Here is a 27,085-nt window from a genome sequence, read left to right on the forward strand (position 1 = left end):
ATTAAGGGTAAGCATTTTGTAAGTGCTTAATATTTGTTACTACATTTCAAAAACAGCTCTTGTAATACCATGAAGTTTCACCGCAATGGCCCGAGTGGAACTATAACTCTTGTTGAAAACATGTTGTATTTTGCCTTTGGCAAAATCATCTGCATTTGCTTTAACTGTAATAATTTATTATCTAGAGCTAATATCACTAGTGCACACAACGCCTAAAAATGTTTGCTATAAGCAAAGATTACAGGAAAGATTCTTTCAAAGTATCAGCCATTTTCCTTTCTTCTGATACACAAAGGGATTAAATCCTTACACTGAAAAATCACATTTAGTTCTTTGAACATGACAAAAGTATTTTTAGCTTGTTGTGTTTGTAAAGAGTAATTTATGAATTTGATCATGTTAAATTTCTGTTTTCTTCATTATCAGATTACTTAGAGTATTTGTTTTTGCTATTATCCACTCATCCTAACTCCATTATATCTTTGTCTCTAATTGAGCATACTGTTCTATTAAAGAAACAAAGCTTTATAAAAGAAAAAAATGTCACAGGCAAATATATATGTATTACATATTTTCTTTTTATTTAAAAAAATGATCTTATCTTTTCAACTAACTTTTTTTTATCACTATATTACAGGTAAGTATTTAAGTTTCATTAAGTAGTTAACTATTCACCTCGTTTGTTTAAATCTGTATTAAAATCAGTAACACTCTCCAGTATCAAGCATCTCCATGTTTCACTTTATTGGTTATTAAAAATAATACTGCAATAATCATTCTTTTATATACTTATATAAAATCGGCCTATTTCTCTAAGATACATTTATAAACTAAGCTTTCTGATTCAAAGCATATGTGCATTTAAAAAAGAGTTTACTTATTTATTTATTTACTTTAGAGAGGGAGAGGGACAGAGTGAGAAGGTGAGAATCTCAAGCAGACACCCCTCTGAATGCAGAGCCCTAAGTGGGGTTCAATCTCAGGATCCTGAGATCATAACCTGAGCCGAAACCAAGAGTCCAGTGCTTAGCCGACCGAGCTCCCCAAGCGCCCCAAAGTTTATGTGTATTATTAATTTCTGGCAAATCATGTCATTTTATCTTCCACAAAAATCATACATTTTAATATTCTCAAAATCAGTGTGTGAGAACACTTATTCCCCGTTACACTTCTTAATACAGAATACTCTACAGAAAGGAAGAAAGGAGGGACAGAGAAAGAGAGAAAGGAGGTAATCTTGACATCTCGAAATTTTAGAAAAGGGTGGGGTAATTTTTCTGAGAGTTTTGGAGTGGGAGGAAGTGGACTGAGACTGGGGTGGTGGGTAGGGATAAATAAAATTAGTGAAGGGTTCTATGTATAGATCATTATATCATGAAGAAAGTAGCATGATTAAATCAAATTTTTCCACTTTAAGTCCAAAAAAGATGAGGCAATTTGTATCATATCATTATCTTATGTTATTTATCTTACTATTTTTATGTATTCTGTCATACATAAGCGTGACATCCCTCTGTTGAGAACCTTTTGTGATTCCCTACAACCTATAGAATCTAGCCCCAGTCTTCTCACCCTAACATTTTAAAAGTCATCCATTATTCATTCAGTAACAAACTTCACTTTTTAGTCTCACTCTGGTCCATCACTCATTCCCTTCATGGTATCATTTATTATGTCCCACGTCTCTTGCTATTTTATGACTCTGTGCTTTGAAGTCATCCCTTTAGTTTTCTCCTTTCACTTCTGATCCATGAGCGAATGCCAGGTGGTCCTAAATCATGCAATCTGAGCCCTTGCTTCTCCTTGGAAACAACAGGACTGCATCCTCATTGCGAGATCCCAGTGGAAATATGGCAGAAGCTTTCTCACTGGCTGCTGTCATGGAAACATCACAACAGCATCCTCATTGGTTGTCAACAGTGAACATATCAGGGTGATTTTCTCATTAGCTATTCACCTTCCATTTTTTGTCTCTCTAGACTGAGTATTTCAATATGAACCTAATCACGTCATGTCACTTCTCTGCTCAATGAAATCCCAGAACTTTCCCACTCAAAGACAAAGCCGAAGTCCTGGTCATGAACTGAAAGGACCTATCTGACGATGTATTAACTCTTCTTGTCTCCTGCCTGCTTCCCCCTCACTTACCTTGCTCCAGCCCTACTGGCCTCTCTCTCCATCCCGCCTGTCTCCTGTTCCCAAGTGCTTGCTTGTGCTTTCTTCTCTGCCTAGACCCTCTTCCCTAGATAGAGCTCCATGACTTCTCTCCTTTTCCTTCAAATGCCTGCTGGAGTGTTAACTTACCTGCGATCATTTTATATCACCCATTGTTCTGAATCTTCCTTAACTTTCTTATGCTTTGTAAAACACTTTGCATTTTTTATACTTATTAATTCTTGGGTATCTTTTGTTCCCTTCTCCCTATTTGAATTTTTTTTTTAAAGATTTTATTTACTTGAAGAGAGACAGCGAGAGCAGGAACACAAGCAGGGGGAGTGGGAGACGGAGAAGCAGGCTTCCTCCCGAGCAGGGAGCCCAATGCGGGACTCGATCCCAGGACCCTGGGACCATGACCTGAACCGAAGGCAGATGCTTAACGACTGAGTCACCCATGCGCCCTCCCTATTTGAATTTAAGCATTAGGAAGATAGGGCATTTTCCTTCTTCTCCTTCTTCTTTTTCTCCTTCTCCTTCTTTGTTTTCCTAGAAACAATTTTCCCAGACCCAAGAATAGAAAATTTTACCCACTTTGTAATCAGTAAACATTTTGTGTGAATTTATGTAATTTTTCCACATTGTTGATATGTCCTGAAATACCTATCTTTCAATTTTCATTCCTTCTACTTTCCTTTAGAAACCCAGTGCATCATATGACCTCACTGATATGAGGAATTCTTAATCTCAGGAAACAAACTGAGGGTTGCTGGAGTGATGGGGGGTGGGAGGGATGGGGTGGCTGGGGGATAGACATTGGGGAGGGTATGTGCTATGGTGAGCGCAGTGAATTGTATAAGACTGTTGAATCACAGACCTGTACCTCTGAAACAAATGATACATTATATGTTAAAAAAATAAAAATAAAGGAAGAAGATAGCAGGAAGGGAAAAATGAAGGGCGGGAGGGAATCGGAGGGAGAGACGAACCATGAGACTGTGGACTCTGAGAAACAAACTGAGGGTTCCGGAAGGGACGGGGGTGGGGGGATGGATTAGCCCAGTGATGGGTATTAAAGAGGGCACATTCTGCATGGAGCACTGGGTGTTATATGCAAACAATGAATCATGGAACACTACATCAAAAACTAATGATGTAATGTATGGTGATTAACATAACATAAAAAAGAAAGAAAGAAGAAAGAAAGAAAGAAAGAAAGAAAGAAAGAAAGGAAGGAAGGAAGGAAGGAAGGAAGGAAGGAAGGAAGGAAGGAAGGAAGGAAGACAGAAAGAAAGAAAGAAAGAAAGAAAGAAAGAAAGAAAGAAAGAAAGAAAGAAAGAAAGAGAAAGAAAGAAAGGAAGGAAGGAAGGAAGGAAGGAAGAAAGAAAGAAAGAAAGAAAGAAAGAAAGAAAGAAAGAAAGAAAGAAAGAAAGAAAGAAAGAAAGAAAGAAAGAAAGAGAAAGAAAGAAACCCAGGGCAAATACTGTTTATTCCATTAAGGCCTTTTTGATTGCCTTGGTTTTAATTAAGTTTCTCTCTGAAAGGTTTCCTGGTATTTTAAGTTCCGAAGGTGGGATCTTTGACATTGTATCATGCTTTTAAGTTACTAAGTATATAGCTGTCTCTCCTAGTAGAAGGTAAACTACTCTTAGTTATGTTGTATTGAGAGAGGCCGTCTGTCACCAGCCCTGAGGGTCCCCTCTATTTGGTTTGCCAGGTAAAATAAAGAATGCCCAGTTAAATTTAAATTTCAGATAAATAACAAATGCAATATTTGGAACACACTGATACTAAAATATTTATGCTGTTGAAATTCAGTGTAAATTCTAGGTTATCTCCGGGTTTTATTTCTAACCTTGCTTATAGCATAAAGCGAAACATAATTTTTTCCAGAAACAAATATAGGGAAATCCTCACAATTGGTAGCCATCCATTTTAATTTCCTTCTAACATCTCATGTTGTGTCCCCTATAATCATTTATTTAGGCAAACTGGCAAGAGTTTGATGCTGCTCATTCATTTAGGATTTATCACAACCCTACTCTACAACTTCCCCTTTCCCCAGCACACATTCCCATTAAAATGAACCTGTATATTTATTCTTGTTAGGATCAGTTGGAGAATATGGCAATGACCTTTTATAGTATAGCTGTGGTATTGATTACTCATATTTTTAAAAAAAGCTTCTTATTTTGGAGTAATTTTTGATTTACAGAAAGTTGTAAATATAATTCATGGAATTCCCAGATACAAGTGACAAATTTCTCCTACTGTTATCATCTTCCATTACTATGATACATTTGTCAAACCTAGAAATTAACATTGATACGATATTACTGAATGCAAATTTTCATATTTCCTTAGTTTTCCCACTAATGTCTATTTTTGTTGCAGGATCCCACATGGCATTCTGTTATTATGTCTCCTTGGGCTCCTCTGGTCTGTGACAGTTTCTTAGTCTTGTTTTTGATGACCGTGAAGTTCTGAAAGGTACTAATCAAGTAGTCTGTAGAATGTGTCTCAGTTTGATTTTGGTTTTGTTTATTTTTTCTGGGAGGAAACTGGTAATTGTAGTTATGATGATGATACTGGAGATATGGTTTTAAAAGAAAGTCACAAAGGTAAAGTGCCTTTTTCACTGCATTTTATCAGACTACACATAATATCAAAATGACTTATAACATAATTAACCTTGAGCACATGATTAAAGTAGTATTTGCTAGTTTTCTCCACTATAAATGTGCAATATTCCTTTCCATACAAGTTATTCACTTTTATTGCATGAACTACTAGTTTATGAGCTATATTTTGATCATATGTTTGGATAGATTGAATTTTCAAATTATATATATATATATATATCTATTCTCCTAGAGATTGCTTAGCTCAAAAGTTCCTCTAGAGTGAAGAAACAAGGCTAGCATTGACATCAATTAGATTTTTAAAATATGTAGGTAAAAAAAAAATTCCAAAATATAAATGCAGATGTTTTATTTACCTCTTTAAGGCCGATTGCAGAGAGACCAAAACAAAGGTATTTTCAAGCTGTCCACATATGACTATATAATGTTATTAGATTGAAAGATTTGAACAATAATTTAGAGCTAATAAATTGAATATAACCAGAATTAATGTTAATTTTATTACTTAATTTGTATCAGCTGAAGGTGTAATTCATGTGCAGCCATAGAATCCAACCTATGGGTAACCGTTTTAATTTGGGTTTCCCAGAAACACACTCTGAGAAAAAGATTGCCATGTAAAAGATTTAATCAGAAATGTTCCAAGAAAAACTAAGGGAGAGAGCAAATGGGAATGGAAAAGGGAGGAGGCCAAGAAAGTTTATGAAGAAGAAGTTCCACAGAAGGTAGTCTGGAGTAGTCCTGCTCTGTAGGGTTGCCGAGCAGTGTCTGCTGGGGAGCACAGGAAGCTGGAGAAGCTACACTCCTACTGTTTGTCAGTCCCTGCAAAGAGGGATCCCTGAGGACAATGTAGAATCCTCGGCAACGCTGGCCTTTCCATGCACAAAGGCAAAGCTGTTCCAGAGTCAGAGAGCGGAACGCCGACAAAGATATGCAGGAGCCTGAGGTGAAAGGTGGTGCAGGAAGGGTAAAGGAATCTGAAGTAAGGAGGCAGGGCACTGACAACATCCGTGGGTAACAGAGTCCTTTGCACTACTCGTTGGAAGCGCTGGTGCTCGGCACAGCATTGTTGTGCTATAAAGACTGAGTCAGCGTTTAGCTGAGATAGTGTCCAATAGCCCAGAACGAAGTTGAACTCAGAGGAACCTATTTTTTTTTTTTTTTTTTTGGTGACGGATATAGAGGGTGTTTCGTCATAAATTGTAACATATGAAAAAGACAGAGAAAGAAAGTATTTTCTACTTTTTCTTTTAAAGGTTCATATTTAGTGAAGCTCCCGATATAGAAATCCTAATGGAGACATGGTGTCTTTTCCAGAAGTATGTAAACCAAAAACAAAAAGCTAATATCACATTCAATTGAATTATTTTAGGGTGCAGTGTTGTTTATTTCAGTTTAATTACAAAAATAATGTTGAGCTGGGGTGTATTGTGCTTTATGGTTTGATGTTGGGGTAGTTAGGCTGCCTGTTAGTTATAGTATATTTACTTTCTTCATGTGAGATGAAAGCATCAGAGAGAAAAGCAAAAAATAATAATTTACCAGTAGGGAGTTTGGTCTTCAATATCTCCCCATTCTTAATGTATAAAATCATTGTCTCTAAAAATCCACCCACACCCATGAGTCCATCCTCTAAATAAACAAAATGAACAAACACATAAATTCTCCAACTCAGAGAGAAGTTACTTAGCAGCAATACCATGTTGCAAATGGACTTTTTCTGTCCATATAGCATCTGTTCTGGAATCAAGGCTTTTATTAGTAGAGATGGAATTTTGTGTTTATTTAACACTTTTCACCACTATGTTGCACATGATAGTCATTTGATAAACGGTTGTTAAATGAAATGTTTATCATTTTACTGCAAAATAGTATGTTACCACTTCATACCTATCAGAACGGGCCAATCCCAACCACTCAAAATACCAGATGCTGGCAAGGATATGAAGCAACGGACTCTTACTCCTGGCTGGTAGGAATGCAAAATAGTGCCTGCACTTTGGGAGACAGTTTGGCCATTTCTTACAAAACTCAACATCCTCTTACTATGCCACCCAGCAATCATACTCCTTGATACCCAAATGAGTTGAAAATTTATGTCCCCACAAAAAAACTGCACAAGGATATATATATATATATATATACATACATATATATATATATATACACATACATATATATATACATACATATATATATGGCAGCTTTATTCATAGATACCAAAACTAAAAGCCACCAAGATGTCCTTCCATAGGTGAACAGATGAACTGTGGTCCAGCCACATGATGAAAAGTTATTCCGCACTAAAAAGAAATAACTATCAAGTCATGACAAGACATGGAAGAACCTTAAATACATACCACTAAATGAAAGAAGCCAATCTACAGAGGCTGCATACGTATGATTCCAACTATATGGCATTCTGGAAAAGGGTAAAAAATGGAAATAATAAAAGTCACTGGTTCCCAGGGGTTAGACAGTGGGGAGGGATGAATGGGAGGGCACAGAGGATTCTTGGTGCAGTGAAACTGTTGTGGGATACTATAACAGTGGGTTCATATCACTATACATTTGTCAAAACCCATAAAATGTACACCAGCAAGTGTGAACACTAATGTAAACTACGGGTTTTGGGTGATAATGATGTGTCACTGTGGGTTCATCAATTGTAACAAATGTGCCATTGTGCTGGGATATGCTGTAGAGTGGGGGAGGCTATGCAGGCTTGAGGTCAGGGGGCATATGGACAATCCCTGATGCCCGTTCAATTTTGCTATAAATAGAAACTGCTCTGAAAAAATAACATCTACAAAAAGTAGCACAGATTAACTCTCCTAAAAGTCTATTTATCACAGGAGACAGAAGCACACCCTAACTTTTTAAATCTATTGTTAAAGGGCTTAACATTTTTGTATTGCCAGATAAATGCTTGCATGAACAATTTCATGTAAACAACACACTAAATGTTCAAAAGACTTACATGAAGGACTGTTCTGCTTCTTGATCCTGTACAATTGTGAATTATTTTAGAGAAGAAGTATTTATAGTTTTTATCTTCCAATCCTTGGCATTGCTAGACTACATTCTCACACGCTCCCTACTAAGTATTGTTTTGAATGAGTGAAGGCAAAAGATTGGATATGTTAATGAAGCTATATTTTACCATTCATTTAAAATGTCCATGTCATATTATTTGAATTTGATGAGGGAAAGAGAAAAGGAGATAGGCTAAACAGCCAGCACTTCTGACCTTATTATCAGCCCTTTAATTTGAGTTAAAAAGCCATTGTCTTTGGAGTGTGTGTTTAATAAAAAGTATAACTGGTCTCAAGCAATGAACATTTTTACTAAGAGGGAAGGAGGATGACTTAGGGACTTGGCACTTTGTAGGGAGAACAGCAGGTCTGGGTTTGGTGAACCTCAATGGACAAGCTGAGTCTGTGATGAAGGAGGTGGCATTTAGGTGAGACGTGTAGAAGAGGGAAGTTGGAAAGGACTCTGGGATCATAGACAAAAGTAACAGGGTACATTGTCCACTTTATAATTTTGAGAGAGAAAGAATAGAAAAGTAAAAGAAAAATATGAACACCAATAAAATATTTGTACGTTTTCTTATAGATCACCAGCCATTTATTAATTTTTAAACCTAATTTCATTTTAGTTTCTTAGTTATTATTTTTCATAAATTATGCATCATGTTATATGACTCTACCCCCTTCTAGAAAAACATGAGCTATCTTGATTTTAAATGCATGTCCCAGGACCAACGCACAGGACCCAAGGTCAGTTAGACTATGCTTATAGTTGGCATTTGACTACTGGGCTATTATCTGGCTTTTCAGTGTTTTAAAAATCACCATAAATCTGATTTTGCCAGGAAACACTAGGCGTCTTACTTCTGTTTGTATCTACTGCACATACTATTCGATTTTAGGCCACAGAGACTAACCATACCCAACAATCAAGGCAACCACTAAGCAGGGTGATTGAACAAATATCTCTTACACAGATATGGGCCGAACTAACGTAGATAAATAGGGGATATTGCCTCATTAAATCCTAGAAGTGCTGGACAACCAAAATCAATGAAGAAAGGCGTTCAGTTGTATGTCAGACAAAATAAAAAAAAAAAAATAGAGATCAGAAAGCTGCCACATTTTTCTGTGCACCTCTAACTTTAGCTTTATAAGTCTTTCTCATAGTAGACTGGCTTTCTCTACTTGGAGGGGGGGAAGGTGGAGGAACTTGACAATGCTGATTCCCAAGACTCACAATGTGAGGCTTCACCGCATAGAGAAATCCACCTGAACACATCCAAGTCAAGAACCCTCACGGGCCACGTTTGTGTCAGGTGCTCACTATTGGAGGAATCCATTGTGGCCAGAAGGCTGAGGTCAAGTCAGGACAACCAGCCCCTTTAACTGGCACAATGGTAGTGTCTGGTCTGTGGTTATGAATCTCAGAAGAAGTTCATCACATGGGTTCTGAGTGTTCACAGCCCAAGAGATCACAGGAAGAAAGCATATTATGGTGCTGCAGTGGCCACATTTTGGGTTATTCCGAATCAAATCTCTCTCTCTTTCTTTGTCTTCTTTCTCTATTTTTTGTTAGTTTTATTTTATTTTATTTTATTATTATTTTTTAAGATTTTATTTATTTATTTGAGAGAGAGAGAATGAGAGACAGAGAGCATGAGAGGGAGGAGGATCAGAGGGAGAAGCAGACTCCCTGCCGAGCAGAGAGCCCGATGCGGGACTCGATCCCGGGACTCCAGGATCATGACCTGAGCCGAAGGCAGTCGCTTAACCAACTGAGCCACCCAGGCGCCCCAATTTTTTGTTAGTTTTAAATGGATGAAAAATTCCCTATGGGGTTTCATGGTGAGAGATAAACCAATGATAGATAGAGATAGATTATTCTTTATCTTAATTTTATGACCTACAACACAGGGCCTTATAACCCCTGTTTCCTTCAGAGAGTCTTTTCAAGCTCTGTATTCAGAAGCATTATATTAGTTTGGCTACTGCATAATGATAACAATCTTCAGAGCAATATTGAAGTCATTTGAGATTCTAAACATTATGCAATCCAGAGGAGAAGTGTTCTAAATTCTCATCATCTGGAGACACAGATGTTTGACTTCTTTGTTTGCTTTTTTGTGCACTTTGAGTGTGAGATGCTTAATCTTATTGACTAGATATTTTTTTGAACAGTTTCAGTTCAACACCACTAAGAACTGTTTGCAAAATTGGTCTGGTTGAAACACTTAAACAAACTGACGACTATGAATGCTGCTGAATAAAATTACTCCAGGTGGTATAAGCCGTTTGTTAGTAGTTTATGCTTAATAGTTTTATTACTTATCTAAATTATACAGAAGTATGCAATTTAGTCTTTTGTGGTGGTTGGTGTTTCGCTGTTGTTATTATTATTACTCTGTTTTCTATTATTACCAGCCACCCATTTTATTGAAAATGCTCTTGCCACAAGAGACTTAAATTTTCTTTGTGGGGATATTGTGTTTAATTAGCAATATCAACTATAGAAGAAATGTAGGATTTAGAGTCATTTACACCTGTGCTTAAATATCAGCCCTACTGCTCTCTGCTTCTACCATCAGGAGCAAGTTATTAAAAATCTATGAGCATCAGTTTTCTTGTTGGTAAAATTGGTTTATAAGAAACACCTTGCTAGGATGCTACAGAAGCCAAATGATTCTCTGGGAGGTTTTAGGACAAGGAGGACTACAATCAGACTTGTGATTTAGGAAGATCTCTTTGGCAGCAGGGAGGAGATAAGATTGGAGAGACCTGCTTGCAGGAACTGTATGAGAATGTCTAAGTGTCTGAACCAAGGCAACATATGTGGGTTAGAATAGGATTGTCAGAGATCATATATCCGCGGTAGTGTCCATGGGGGTAGTTCTTAGCCTTGGGTGGGAAACAGGTGGGATTCAGATATGAGTATACTTCCAGGTGCCCCAGACAACTGCCAGGCCCAAAGTTGTGAACCAGGAACCTATAGATAGGGTAAACTGATGAAAGCCGGATAAGATAGAGCAATGGTTCTTAACCCTGACTCCAGATTAATCTCCTGGTCAGCTTTTAAGAAATGTGAAAACCCTAGCCTCACCCAGAAGCAGTAAGTCAGAGTCTCTACTGGGGAGTGTGGCTATAGTATTATTTAAAAGCTCCCTAAGAGATTCTAAAGAGCAGCTACATTGAGAATCTCTGAGAAAGATGAAATCCCTAAGAGGCTTAGACACCCAGGTAGGTGGAGATGCCATTTACTGAGAAAGGGAACATAGGAGAATGCATAGGTTTGGAGTGAAGAGCAGAGAGTGGCTTGTTGGATTGTGAAGATGTTGAATTTAAGATACTTAAGGGACCACCTAGTAATGATGCCCAAGAAGAAGTCAGGTCTATTGCCCTGAATCTCAGAAAGGAGGTGTTAAGAACATATGTCAGAATGTAAGTGACAGTTGAAGCCATGGACAAAGGTGGAGTCTCTCAAGAAGAATGTGAAAAGTGATGATAAGAGAAAAATAAAGGCACAAGTCTGGGTAACACCAAAATGGGGGAGCAGAGGGAGAAATTACTCCATCCTTCACATGCATGGAAAAAGACCATGAAACACGCTGCTGTATGCTCAGGAAGGAGTCTCTGTCAAGCTTTCAGTGATCTGATCCAGCCATTTGGATATAGAACTACATATAAAGGAGAATTAGAAATGCAAAGAGTAAATGGGCCCCAAACTAAGAGCAGATGAACTTATTTGAACAGTCCCCTGCAAAGACTCCCCTTCCCCTTAAATGAGGATTACTTTATCATAAAACAGAAAATTAAACTTAGGAGACGCCCCGTCATTGTCCTTAGCTCAACCAAAGCTATAGGCCTTTGTATTGTTCTAGAATTTATAACATTTTAAATTCCACAAATTAATTAACTTGCTTTGAATAGTTGAAGAACAATAATTAAAACTTAATGTCTTTTCTATTGGGAAGCATATAATCAGAGAGTAAAGAGGATTGCTTTTGTGTTTTCCTTACCTGTACCTGGGGAAATAAAACAAAACTGCATTTCACAGCCAAAATGCATTTTGGCAGAGCCTTTTGGAACTGTAAAGTACGAAGTTATTCTAGTCTCTGGAATTTGAATACGGAGTTTCATTAATAAGGAAACGATGACTGAGGCCACACAAAAATTCTCAATATTTGAAGATTAAATCACTCTGAGTGGTAATAATTGACCTTTGTCAATTAAACACGCTTTTAGAGAACTCAGGTATTATAACATTTATAATTAGTATATTTTTAATTACGTTTTACTCTTTTTAAAAAGCTGTTCGTTCTGTATTAACTGCATTGTATTCTTGAATCAAGCCTGGTAGAACCAAAACTTTCATCCTCACCTTATTTCTAAGACATTCCCTACAGCAAATGGAAGAAGCTGCAAGGAAAAGAACTGGCTTCAGAAGAAACGGAGTCTGAATCCCAGCCCTGACTTTGGACTAAGCATAAGCTTGGGTCAGTTGTGTAACCCACCACCTGGCTGGTGGAGATGATAGTTATGATACTCTCAAGAGAAATGAATGAAAAAATTAGGAAAAACACTCCCCACAGAGCTTCTCATAGAGAAAGGAACAAGAAATGTCAGCTTTCATTGTTATTATCATCATGAGTATTGTATGTTCCCTTAAAACCTTGAGTCCTTCATTTTTAATAATAATATATGTTAAGAGGGATACATGGGACATGAACTAGCCCCTGCCTGCATTTGCCAAAAAGATAATTCTTTTGTTTTGAATTTAAAGAAAGCATTCATTCACCTTTCATGAACTAAATGAATTTCAGCACCATGCACAAAGTCAACCCCAACCTCTTGCTCAGGTCTCCTGTTCTACCCTTCTGGGGCATGTTAAATTCTAGCTGAATTCAATGCATCTGAAAAAGTCTGCTTTACTTATCTCTGTTTTCTGATTGGCCACTATGGTAGACTGAATAACTGTCCCCCAAATATGTCAGCATCTGTTTCCCCAGAAACTCTGAATTTGATTGGTTACATGGTAAAAAAGACCTTGAAGTTACCATCGATGATTTTAAAGTAGCAAGACCATCCTGGATCATCCATGTGGTTCCAGGGTAATCAAGGCAATCACAGGGTTCTTTCACATGAGTGGTTTAGGGCAACTGACACAGAAGAGGAGAAGGCCATGCGCCTATGGAAGCGGGGTAGGCATGACGTGGCCGCAAACCAGAGAATATGGCAGCCACCATTAATTGCAATAGACAAGGAATGGATTGTCCCCTGGAGCCTCCAGATGGAACCAAGCCTGTTAACACCTTGATTCTAGCCCTTTAAGATTCATTTCAGACTCTTCTTTTCCTGTTATGTAAGATAATCAAGTTGTGTTGTTTTAGGTTACCAAGTTTGAGGTAATGAGTTACAGCAGTCTTAGGAAATGAATACAGCCACCTCTCACATCTTCTCCAGAATTAGCTCACCCCTTCATATTATCCAGGCCCCTGCTCCACTGGCATTTTCACAGAATTTCCACAGAAAAAAAAAAAAAAAAAGACAATTTACATAAAAGGCTCGGGTATCAAAATGGCTTTGGATTTTCAACAGCATCTCTGAAAGCTAGAAGACAAGGAAGCCAAGTATAACAGTTCTGAAGGAAAATAACTTCCAGCCAAAAAATTATAGATCCAGCCAAACAATCAATCAAATATGTTGGTAGAATAAAGGTATGTCCGGACCTACAAAAATTCAAAATATTTACCTCATAGTCTCTCTTACTCAAAAATCTACTGAACAATGAGCTTCATTCTAATAAGGGAGCATTTCAAAAAAGACAGCAAAATCAGGGCCATGTGGCACAATCCCAAGAAGGGGAAAAATGGGGTGGCAGGATGGGAGCTGTGTGTCAGGTGAGGAGGACAGTCTCCTCAGATCCCAGCATGTCATACCGCCACTGGAGACATTCCTCCTAGTAGATAAAGAGATCTCTTACTTAATGCGAATGATTGTCTTGAAAGGAGAATTGGGCTGAATTACTGATAAACACAAAGAAAACTACCCGAAAGAACAAAAAGTCCTCCATTGAAAACGGACAAAAAATAGCAGAAGGGATAAGTAATCCTGGGCCACTCTGTAGATTAACTCTGAATAGCAGACATAATAGTGTGAATAGTGATCAAGTAATTAGTAGTTTCATATGTAAGGGTACTGTGGGACTGGAACAAAGAAAGAAAGGAAACTATTGAGCCTGAACTTGAGGAATGATAAAGAGGATTGTTAAGTGTGTTATGTAGAAATTTGGAAGCGAAGACCAAAGACTTAACCAAAGTCATTGGAAATGACCTGAGAAGGGAGGCTATTTGTTGTCTATTAAGATACTTTGTAAACAAGTTAAAATCTTAAACTCATGTTTACATAATTTTGATAGAAATAAAAACACAAAAAGAATGTAAAATACAATTTCTAATATAAAAAAAGAAAAAATTATATAGGACTAAATCCAACAACAAATAAATAGAACATTTACAGAGAAAAACAATAAAATCAATTGTAGGAAAAAAATAAATGATAATAATTAAGAAAAACATTGTTTTTATGCATAAAACAAGTCATTACCATAAAAATCTCAAATTTCCCCGAGTTTATCTGATATTGTTGCAATTCCAATCAATTCAACTGGGATGAGATTATAACAAAGTAACTCTACATTTACTGTAAAAGTATAAATATTCATGAACAGATAAAGTAATTTTGAAATAGAATGCAAATCATTAAAAAATAAGACATATAGGGGTGCCTGATTGTCTCAGTTGGTTAAATGACCAACTTTTGATTTCCATTTAGGTTATGATCTCAGGCTGGTAGGATCGAGCCCAGCAACAGGCTACGTACACACTCAGCCAGGAGTCTGCTGGAGATTTCTCCCTCTCCCTCTGCTCCTTCCCCTTACCCCTGCTCTCTCCCTCATTCTCTCTTTCTCTCAAATAAATAAATAAATCCTAAAAAATATAAGAGATATAAAAAAGCACATTGGAGGGAAAGTAGGACAAGCTTGAGTGAGGTTTGTAGTCCAGGTAATTATATTGTTCCAGGGCTAATCTCCTGATACTGATAATTGTGCTCTGTTTCTGTGAGATGCTAACTTGACGAGAAGTCGAGAGACGCATATAAATAAGCAGTTTTTATCATCTTTGCAACTCCTCTTTAATTCTAAAATTAGCTCAAAATGAAACATTTAAAAAAGACAAGTAGTTAAGATACCAAAGGATTGGTAAAAGTGCAGAAATTAATCCAAAAAACTGAAAGTCCTGAAACTTCCTGCATCATATTATGATGCAGTATATGACAAAAGTGGTTTCAGGAATCAGTGGGTGCATGAAGAGCTTATTGAGAAAATAATGTGGGAAAACTGGCTTACCTGTTTGTGGAAAAAAAATGTGAATCCTATCTCACACCATACAGAAGACAATTTCCAAAGAATTAATGTCTAAACTAAAATGCTAATAGAAGAAAATATCAAATTGTTTTGGAAACTATGGACAAATATTTCCTAATTTTTAAAATACAAACTATGAGGGCTATAGATGAATATATCAAACTAAAGATGCCATGGAAAAAAAGTAGTGGCTGAGGACATGTAAAGAGACAGTTAACTGCATGAATAATATGGAAAATGCAGATTAAACTCATAACATACCAGGTTAAGTCTATAATGTTGACTTAACATTGTAGAGGGAAAATAACAAGTGCTATCAAAATATGAAGCAATGACAACCCTTTGCACTATGGCTGGGAATGCATAGGGCACCATTCTGAGAGCAAATCTCCAGTACTTACTGAGTCATGTATACATACCACCCAGCAGTGCTCTTTCTCAGTAAATACAGGTTTCCCCACTCTCTGAAAGGTCGCTCTATCCCACTTAGCCTTTACAAAATATCTACATTAGCACCTATTTTCAATACCTGGAAGAAACCCAAAGAGGACTTTCACTTTTACAAAATGGCGATTGCTTCTTCACCTTAGGCCATTGGGCGTGGGGAAAGGTTTCATAGGAACCCTCTAATTTTGGATCATGGGGGATACCTGTACCTGGAGGAGTATCTTCCAGAGGTCCACAGGACTTATAAACGACAGTACTGGTTGCCATATTTTGCTGGCAAAGAAGAGCATGACAATCTAGATGGCCTAAGAGGGATATATAAATAAAAGTTGGTATAAGCAATGGAATACTATGTAGTGACACAAGTAATTTAATTCTATTGACATAAATCCAAGTAGATCTCAAACACATAAAACTGACACAAGAGGGGCGCCTGGGTGGCTCAGTTGGTCAAGCATCTGCCTTGGGCTCAGGTCATGATCCCAGGGTGCTGGGATCAAGCCCCGCATCGGGCTCCCTGCTCACCAGGGAGCCTGCTTCTCCCTTTCCCTCTGCTGCTCCCCCCTGCTTGTGTGCTCTCTCTCTCTTTCTCTCTCTGTCAAATAAATAAATAAAATCTTAAAAAAAAAAAAATTGGCACAAGAGATATAGTAAAATATTTTAAGTGCATTTGAAACACAAATATATAGAATATAAACCTACTAACAAATAAATCACATGACTCAACAAATATATAAATGTTGTGTTGGAGGGAAATTTATTAAATACCGTAAAATGTATGCCACAGAGAGGCCAAGAATATGATTAAGGATGACAAATGAAAAATAATCAGTAAAAAAAAAATATTAAAAGGTTCTCACCTAGAACTGATGATGGCATGTCATAAATTGAAAATGTCAATTTCTTGTGCTCATAGCTAAAAGTATAATAACAAAGGAGTAATAGTTTTTTTTTTTTTTTATTTGACAGAGAGAGACACAGCGAGAGAAGGAACATAAACAGGGGGAGTGGGAGAGGGAGAAGCAGGCTTCCTGCTGAGCAGGGAGCCCCATGTGGGGCTAGATCCTAGGACCCTGGGATCATGACCCGAGCCGAAGGCAGCCGTTTAACGACTGAGCCACCTAGGCGCCCCAATAAAGGAGTAATAAAAAGCTCAACATTATTATGGAGTAGCTAAAAGAATACAGTAGTCCACTATTTATGGATATGAATTCAGTATAAAAATAGTGTTTTCCATAAAATTATCAGCTAATAAGATACACTTTCTTAGGCAAATACAGAGGACAGAGGGATATAAAGCTTAAATCACTAAATATGTTATTGCCTACATACATGACTACAATATAGATATGCCTCCATTAACAACATTGGTTTGGCACGCATATGGAATATAACAAAGTAAATTTCTAGAGAACTGCAAGTAGCTGCTTTTTAGTAGGTTCTGACAGAATTTTAAAAGGCTCTTCAGAAACTTGAGATCTAGGTATCATGAAGCATCATCAAGGAGAACAATTGACAATGAAACCAAAAAGTTAAAAAAAAAAAAAAAAGTATGGGAAGAGTTGCATACTTGCATGGAGAGGACCCATAGATTTACGTGAGCTGAACTGTGGAGTTGTGAGGATTAGGTAATGTGTATGGAAAGAAGGAAAGCTGGAACGCAGAAGGTAGCCTTATAGAATGTGAAAATGGATAGCTAACTCTGGGTCATAACTTGATGAATCTGTCTAGGATTGTTTTACTGTCGGCCTGAGAGAGAATTGACCATTGACTCCTCAAAACTCTGTTACCAGGGGGCGCCTGGGTGGCTCAGTCAGTTAAGCCACGGACTCCTGATTTTGGCTCAGGTCATGATCTCAGGGTCGTGAAACTGAGCCCTGCAGCTGGCTCCATGATCGGTGGGGAGCCTACTTAAGATTCTTTCTCTCCCTCTCCCTCTGCCCCTCCCTACAACTCATGATCTCTCTCTCTCAAATAAATAAATCTTAAAAAAAAAAATAAAGAAAGAAACCCTCTGACCCCCTGTAGTTACCTAGAGATTTTTTCACATATTCTCATCAGCAATAGAAATTTGACACAAAAACTCCTCTAAGTATTTTAAAAGCTAATTTTCAAGTTAAGCTCATTTACTCAATCTCTTGAAAGAGATAAAATTGTCCTTTCCAAATATAAAGACCAATTATCTTTCATTCTTGAGGTTTCTTGTTCCAGATAATACATATATTTTTAAGATTTTGTTTATTTATTTGTCAGAGAGAGACAGAACACAAGCAGAGAGAGCAGTGGAGGGAGAGGGAGAAACAGGCTTCCCGCTGAGCAAGGAGCCTGATGTGGGACTCAATCCCAAGACCTTGGGATCATGACCTGAGCTGAAGCAGACACTTAACCGACTGAGGCACCCAGGCGTCCCTGTTCCAGATAATATTGTCTACTTTTGTGATATTCCAAGGTTCCTCTTGACTGAATTCATCTGCTGTTTCCAAAGATCTCCCATTATTTGTTTCCTTTTATTCCAACTATATAGCCAACTATTTTCATCATAAAACTTATTTCAGTATTTTTCTTATTTTTCTATAAGATTTAAATTTTGCTGTGATTTGCCAATATCATCCACCAAGAAAATATCCATTGTTATAATTTAAGACACATGCTTTTTAAAATGGTTTTAATCCAATGGATATAGAGTTTGCCATATATTTAATCTAGAGAGTCAATCCATTACTGGATGTCTATAAAATGTAAATGGATTTGAAGTGTTGACTCAAGGACTACTGTTTTTTCTTGGACAATAACTTACACATTATTATATATTGTATGTTAGCATAGCCAAATAGAAGTAATTAGGTATTAAAATGTAGCATTATATTGAAAGTGAAGTATTAACAATTTCTCCTGATCCTGTACTGGCCAAAGTGGAACTAATTACCAGTGTTATTCCTTTTCTTATAATTTTAAGTGTTTAATATATTTCCCTTGATCGGAATATAAATGCAAATATACTTTATCGTCACATTGTTAAATGGTCTAAGTCTGTTGTTCAAATGTCTATTTGGCATGTCAGTAAAGTTATATTGCTGTAAATTTATGCTATATTTATCTCATCTTGATTTTATGATCTTGCTTTTGAGCTCTATGGCGGCATTTGGTGATTATTCTGCTTATTTTACTAGTTAAAACTTAGAAAAATGATTTTTATTCTGTTCCATGACTGTGGAAAAAAACTGTCTTCCATGTCTTTACTGAGTCTATTAGTTCTTATGTTTTCCTTGATGTTAATTTAATTTGATTTGAATTTTAAAATATTCTTGTCTACTGTCTTCTTTCATTTTCTTTTAAATGAAAGTTGATTTTTCCTAAGTGGTGAAAATGATAATTTGTTTAAAGATTTATTGTCATGTTATTAAGAAATAGAAGTGTTAGAAAACTGATTACCAAAAACAATTCTGTATCAAGATATATACAGTTCATCTTAAGAGTTACAGTGTTTTAAGATAAATAAAATTTAATTGGAACATAATTGGTAAGGGAGAGCTCTGTCACTTTTGAAACCCAAATAATGCAATCTAACTGTAAATTTGAGGAGTTTCCGACATTGTATTTGATGAGATTGATATATACGTGTGTGTGTGTGTGTGTATACATATCTGTATGTATATATACACCCTTATATATGTGTGTGTATATGTATGTATGTATATATATGTGTGTGTGTGTGTGTGTCGGGTTAGTGATCATTGTTAGAAAAGTTGGGGAAGAATGAAAGAATGAGTAGTTTGTGTGTGAAAGGAGGTTACAAGAAATGGTGACACCCATAAGGGGGTTGACATGGTAAGTATGGATAATTTTGACATATGGTTCCTTGCAAGGAAATAGCAGTACTAATTACCTATGCTAAATTCTTTATCAACAGTCTCTTTGAACCCCTTTAGAGATCCTCAATGACCCCATGGCTAGAGTTCCTGACCCTCAGTATGAGAAACATTGAATGCAAACAAGCAAAAATGGCTCACAGCTATGTTATTTCTGAACTACAAAATGGCTTACAAAGTTAAAAATAGAAATCTGAATACATGTGTCAACACTTACATAAATGAAAACACTGAACCTCCTCTTATAGAGCCAGCATCCCTTCTCAAAGTAGATAGAGTAATATAATCAGGGTAAGGTCAAGTAATTGCCAGCGGGGTCCTGGACAAGACATTTCTTCCTACAAGCTATTTTTATTTAAAAGAAAAAAGTACCTCTTACAACTGCCTTATAATGCCTATATATTCTATATATAGGCATATATAGAGAATTCTATGAAACAGGAATGTTCATAATTTTATTCAAATATAAATCTAAACTTCCAATTTTTAAGAAGCTTCATTTTAAATTGAATTTAAATACATATCCCAAGAGAACAAAAGGCTGTCCAATTTTTTTCTGAATATGACCAAAAAAAAAAAAAAAGAAAAAGACAAGTGATAACAATGAGAGTTTATAGACAAGACACCGGGTTCTTCCGTTGAAATCTTTGACCAACAAAAAAATAATTTTTCTAGTAATCTCAAAGAATTACCCACCAGAAAAACAGATTTCTACTAAAGTTGTGGGTTAAAAATACAGGTGCCAAAATGGATTTGGGAAAGATGGAGGTGATTTTAAGTGGTAGATGAGTGCACACTAAGCAGATAATAATTCTGGACATTCTAAATATACAGATATATTTCTTCAGATAAAATCTGAAACATAAAATGAGATAGAAGATCTATTATGAATTTTTTCTGAGATAATCATCTTTGTATTAGGGATTACCTTTTCTTATTTTATATTTTTACATGATTTATCTAATTATAATACAACTAAATTGCATCAAAGAACCCTGCTGATTAAAACATGTCTGGAGAGCCCTCTGGTGTGCTAGTTCATAAAATGAGCTGGAAAGCTTGGATTACTTATTTCAATAATTCATTCATTGATTCACTGAATAAGGATTTATTGCATGCTTACATGAGGCCCTGTGAGGTGGCATCTAAAGAGGGTTATAATTTTAGTAAAGATAATTACACAGAGATGTTAAAATTAGTACCTCCCATACCTACAATCTTTACCTTCCTGCCTGCTTCTGAATCCATAATAAAAAAAAAATATGTTTACTCAGTCTCTTTTAATAACTACAGTGATCACTTATAATAATACTAATAAAATAATAGTTTATTAAATAATCACATTGGGACTTTGGCACAGAATATATTTTGTTCATTAAAATAATCACCTTAGAAGACTATATGCTTATTCTTTCATTGATACTATTTCTATAATATTAAGGAGTGGAATATAGAGGGCACCCCAAATATCCTAAATAAAGCTATTATCTAAAATGATTAATCTGATCTTCAGATCATCTGTGTCATGAGCAATATCTTTTCATTTTGCTTAAAATAACAAAATAATATTTCACCTCTATGTTCCCTTCAAGTATTTCCTTTTCAGGGAGGCTTTCTTTCTTTCTTTTTTAGAGTCCAAAAATTGTTTTTTGTCCAACATTTTATAATAACATTCTAAATGAACTACATCTTTCTATCATTCATTTGTATATTTGTACAAGTAATTAGTTCATTCATCATTTACTAAGTGTCAAGAAAGAATCCATACTCTTAAGAAAAGAAATAATTGTCAGGTAAGAAACTCTATCATTACAACATATAATTATCATATGAGAAGATAAATAAGAGCTATAGAATTGCTTCGCATTGTGCTGGGAGAAATTATTAGCCGTGGATGTCTAGAGAGTCGGGAAAGGCCTTATAGAGAAAATGAGGTTTCAACTGGGTGTTGACTAATAGTAACTTACTGGCTAAGTTTATATTAACCTTTCAATCTTAGAGAACTGACAAAATCAGACAAGTCTCAGCTAGACCTTGAGCATGGAAATGTGAGTAAAGTTTTACCTTTTTTATTTCCGTATTCTCAGAGCCAATGTAATTCTTTTTTTTTTTTTAATTTTATTTATTTATTCATGAGAGAGAGAGAGAGAGAGGCAGAAGGAGGAGCAGGAAGCCTGATGCGGGACTCGATCCCAGGACCCTGAGATCATGACCTGAGCCGAAGGCAGACGCTTAACCATCTGAGCCACCCAGGCACCTGCCAATGTAATTCTTGCAGTGAGGCAGAGGAAGTATGAAATCACAGTGCAAAGTAAACTGCAATAGAACTGTATTATTTCAGTAGCATGACCATATAATTTGTTTTTTTGACTCAGAATTTTAAAAGTGAAAAATGGAGTCCTACCTATTTATGCTGGCATTCAGGCAGATACAGCAACTCTCCATACAACCACACTATACCTGCGCACTAGATGCACACTGGTGAGGTATAGAAGTACGCCTTTAAGCAAAGCTTTAGGGAAGGCTATGTAGCAAAGTAGTCTTACTAATCCTGGGTCACTCTACTCATTCAGTTATAGAGAAAATTCCATTCAGATCTATTCCACCTAAAATAGTATTTTGCTCTTTTGAATAGTCACAAGTTTAACCTAGATATCACAAATTAGATATAAACAAACCAACCAACAAAAATGAGGATATATGCACATCCAACTTTTGGAACCAAGTAAATATGCTAATTTGAACGGCCACTCAGGCATAGTGAATTACATTCTAATCTATAGCATGAGGGTTTTTTTCCAGTTTTTTTGCTCACTAGACTTTGGCATAATGTGTCCAGAACAGAGAGAATAGCATTACTGCTGTTTCCGCCCCCCCCCCCCGGGAATCCCAAAAAAGTAGCTCTCTAACATCAGCCATATGAACAAGATACCCAATATGTGGGGTCTTGGTACATGGGTTCCCTGTTCAATGCCCAACACTTCATTCTGGATGTGACAGAGTTGGACCCTTTCCGTTATCTTGCTCCACTCTTCCTGAGTAATTATTCACTTCCCTTCTTAACTACCATCTATGTATATGGATGACTCTGAGCTTTATTGTTAACTTATGCATCTCTTAGAATTACATGCATTTTCTCAGTGACCATCATAACCTAGCTACTGAATGGGAATTGATAATTATCCTCATGCCTCAAAATATGTTTCCCCTCTTCTCTTTCTTATCTGGGTTAACACCATCAAAAATAACTTTCAAATGATCTTTAAGACTTTCAACACCAATTTTCTAATTGTTTTACAAACTCTAGTTTTTCCACTTTTTACTCATTTTTAAAATACTTCATTATTTCCATACAGACCGTAAAATTCAATGAAAGCTAATTAACATAGCATATGATGTCTTTCATAGGTGGACCTGTATTTATCTAATTTATTTTCTTCAGGTTCACTACAAACAAGTTTATGAGTATAATGGTATCACATTGTCAATCTATTGCTCATTTATATGAGCCCAACTGAGTTAGAGTATCTTTTTATTTGTTGATGAGACATTTGGATTTTCTCTTCTGTGAACTGCTTTTTCATAACCTCTTTCAACTTTATTATTGGGTGGCTTACTTTCTCCTTTTAAAATCTTTGTTTATCATGAAATTTTATCTCTGGCTGAATTCTATACTAAATTTATTTTTCCAAATCTATTGGCTATCTATTGATTTTGTTTGAGGGTGTTTTCTGATGCAAAGCTTTATTTTTATATAGGCTACCATGCCATTCTTTTATAGCATCTTGATATAAGCTTCAATTAATAAATCTCCCCTTGTCTCATTAATTTCTCCATGATTTCTTTACATGATAACTATGGTTTTATTTTTTAGCCTTTAACTATTCAATTTATTTGAATCACTCCCCTTTTTTGATAAGATACGTCTCCAATTTTATTTTTCTTAAACAATAACAATTATTAAGTTGTGCTATCTCCATGCATTAAATTATCCATCTTTTTTCTTATTAAACTAAAACATCAGGGCACCTGTGTGGCTCAGTCAGTAAAGTGACCCACTCAGGTTATAATTTCAGGGTCCTGTAATGGGCTCTGAACTCAGAGGGGAGTCAGCTTGAGATTCTCTCTCTCCCTCTTCCTGTCCCCCCACTCATGTGCACTTGCTCTCTCTCTCTCTCTCTAAAATAAATAAATAAATCTTAATTTAAAAATAAACTAAAACATCAACTTCATCATATGCTAAAGTCTTCAATAAGCTGGGATCTACTTTCTGAATTTTCTATTCTATTCCATTGATCTAGGTTTGATTTCCAATAGCTCTACAATACTTATAAAATTTTATAATTCTGGTTCCTGTCACCATTCCTTATACAAATTTTTTCTCATCCTTTCTCTGGCTGGATTGCCTCCCTGCAGTTGGGCTAAGGCTCTGTGAAAGTCCTTTCCTCTGGAGAGAAGTTCTTCATTATGGAGAAGGTTTTCAGCACATTTCACAAGGATTAATCTACCCCTCCCCTTCTGAGAGCTAAGATGAGATCTTTTTGGATTTTCACCATGGGAACCTAGTAGAGTTCTGGAAGTTAAAGACCAAGAAAGTGTAGCCCTGCCAAGCCTTCTGCTCCCAGGAGGTTCTCATTCTCATGGTAGTCTACACTTAATCTCTTCACAATTACCATTTAATATTCCAGGTTGACTTCAGCAGCTTCTGCTTCAGGTGAACATATCTTAGCTCTGTCTCTCCTGTTGTGCCACCTCTCCAGACTTCAAGTGGCACTTTGCCCTGTTACTTCTATTCTTCCATGAGTCCAAGAAGTCACTGGTTTTCACATTTTCCAGGCTTTGTTGCTCAAAAACAAAGTGATGACTTCTAAATTCTTTGTCTCTCAGAATTGAAGCTGGAAGTCGCATGAATATTCTTGGACCAAATTTACCAAAACTTGTTTTCAGTATATTTTTAGATTAATAATAATAAAAAAAAAAAACTCTACATGTACACTAGAGTTGAACAATTAAATAAATGAATGGCAGATGGTCAGAGCCAGGTTTCTTGCTGTTGGAGTAGATATTTACAGACAGGCAAGAGGAAGAGGCTATAAGGATCCATGTGGTAATGGATTGGAATTAGAGACATCAGCATGAACTGTTTAGTTTAATATAGGTACAGATGATTACATACAGATACTGCAGATATTACATATGATTACCTAATATGCAGTTAATATATACACACAGTTTTCCTTGTTCTGTGAGTTGAGAGAGATCCAGGAGCAATCACATCACCATAGTAATGAACCCACCTAGTTCCAAAACTTTTGGATTCTAATATCATTCTCCAATAACAGGACCCAGGATCCTTGGAGAAATAGCTGATTCTAGGACAGGGTTAGCAAATACATAAGATGAGTCTGGAGCATCTTGTAGTACCGGAAAGTAAAGAAATACATACAACAAATAGGCAAAAGATCATACATATTAATGAAGTATATCAACATGACACAGGAGCCTAATCAAAGAACACCCTAAGGCCAAAGTTGTAACAATTTGAGCAGCAAAATAAAGTAGCGCTGGCTTTAACCCAAAATATAAATAAACATCCATAAGTACATGCTCCTATGAATGAATGATTAATAAATAAATCAATGAAGGAAAAGAGACAAGCCTCCTGTACAGAAGAGCTCCACATATTTTATGTAGATGCTCCATCCTCAAGGAAGTGCAACATAATGCCACATTGTTTACATTTTATTTTATTTTTTAAGTAATCTCTATGCCCAAAGTGGGGCTCTAACTCAGAACCCCAAGATCAAGTGTCACACGCTTAATTCCACGTTGTTTAAATGTGGACTGTGCATAGTGACTTCCTTCCAAAGAGTACAGTATGGAAAGGGAGGGGAGGAAGTAACTACTTCAGCCAAATAGTTAATTTTAATATCTACAGTGTTAAGTCATTTGATAGTAAAAATCACTGATAGGACGTGTAGAGAATGGGACTTTGCCCAGAGAATGGGACTTTGCCCCTTGGTCTCCAAGACCACATAATCTCAATCTCACAATTAAATAAACATCAGATGCATCCCAAATGAGAGACATTCTACAAAATACAGTTCAGTAGTCCTGAGAGCTCTCATGGTCATAAAAGAAAAAGAAAGGGGAAAAAAAAAGACTAAAAAACTATGACAGCCCAGAAAACGCTACAGTTAAATATACTGTGGTATCCTGTATAAGCCCCTGGACAGAAAAAAAGGACATCAGTAAAAACTAATCAAATATGAATAAAGAGTGGTCTTTATTTTACTCAATAATAACATACCTTTTTTGACTTGTTAATTGCAACAAATAAGCCATATTAATATTTTATGTTCATAGAAGAATCAGAGTGTGGGGTATATGGAAATTGTACTATCTTCAGAATTTTTCTGTGAATCTAATTTTTTCTAAAATACTATTTTAGTTGTATATTTATGTTTATATATATATATATATATATATATATGAAAGCAGGCATAAATATGTTTATAGTAAATGCTAATGCTTATAAATATGTAGGGGTACCTGTGTGGCACAGTCGGTTAAGCAGTTTTGGTTTTGGTTTAGGTCATGATCTCAGGTTCATGAGATTCAGCCCCACATTCTGCTCCACTCTCAGGGTGGAGTCTGCTTAAGACTCTCTCTCCCTCTCCCTCTGCCCCTCCCAGACTCGTGCGTGTGCTCTCTCTCTCTCTTTCCCTCTCTAAAATAAATAAATCTTTAAAAAATACTTAACATGTAGATATTTATCAAAATAGATTTAGTTCACAGTCAACTACAGAAGAAGTAATTTTTCATTCACAACAAATGTTTCCATGGGATTTTCAATTTTCCTAATGGAATGCCATTTCTTTCCCATGCTCAACTCTGAATTGAAGAATAATTTCCTGTACTAACATGATAACCCAGTAAAAGTGATAGCTTGAGAATTTTTCAGTGACTAAAATTTCACTGCTACTCAACATGTATCAGAAACTTAGCCAAGTGAAACTGTATTTCCATAATATTACCCCAATGAAATGAAATCCATCTATACTAGAAAGTATTCTGAGATGTTGACTTAAATATGCTTTTTTCTTTATCATGATCTCTTGCTTAGTTTCTGGAAAACTGTTACCTAAATATTCTATACCCCTTTCTTGCAAACCTTGCATTTATTGATTTTTTATGCACTTTCTGGACCACAAAAAAAATTTTTTTTCAAATAGATCACTAAAATGAAATTCAGGGACACTATACTCAACCACCGCTGGCTGTGGATCAATTATAACAGCTATCTGGAGCCTTGGTATTAGTTGTCTGCTGCTGAGTTATGCTGTTATGAATTTTCCTTTGGCTTGACTTATTTTTAAGGATAATAGAAGAAACAGCAACCTTATGCTCATATCTGTCTCCACTGTAATGGTGTTTCCTTGAGGATATTGTACATCATATTACAGTGTCCTCATCCTTAGCACTCCTAGGGGAATAATCTCTATATTCTTAATGTCA

The sequence above is a fragment of the Mirounga leonina genome, unplaced genomic scaffold, assembly GCF_011800145.1.
Source record: "Mirounga leonina isolate KUSES-001 unplaced genomic scaffold, KU_Mleo_1.0 Mir_127, whole genome shotgun sequence".
Classification (NCBI taxonomy): domain Eukaryota; kingdom Metazoa; phylum Chordata; class Mammalia; order Carnivora; family Phocidae; genus Mirounga; species Mirounga leonina.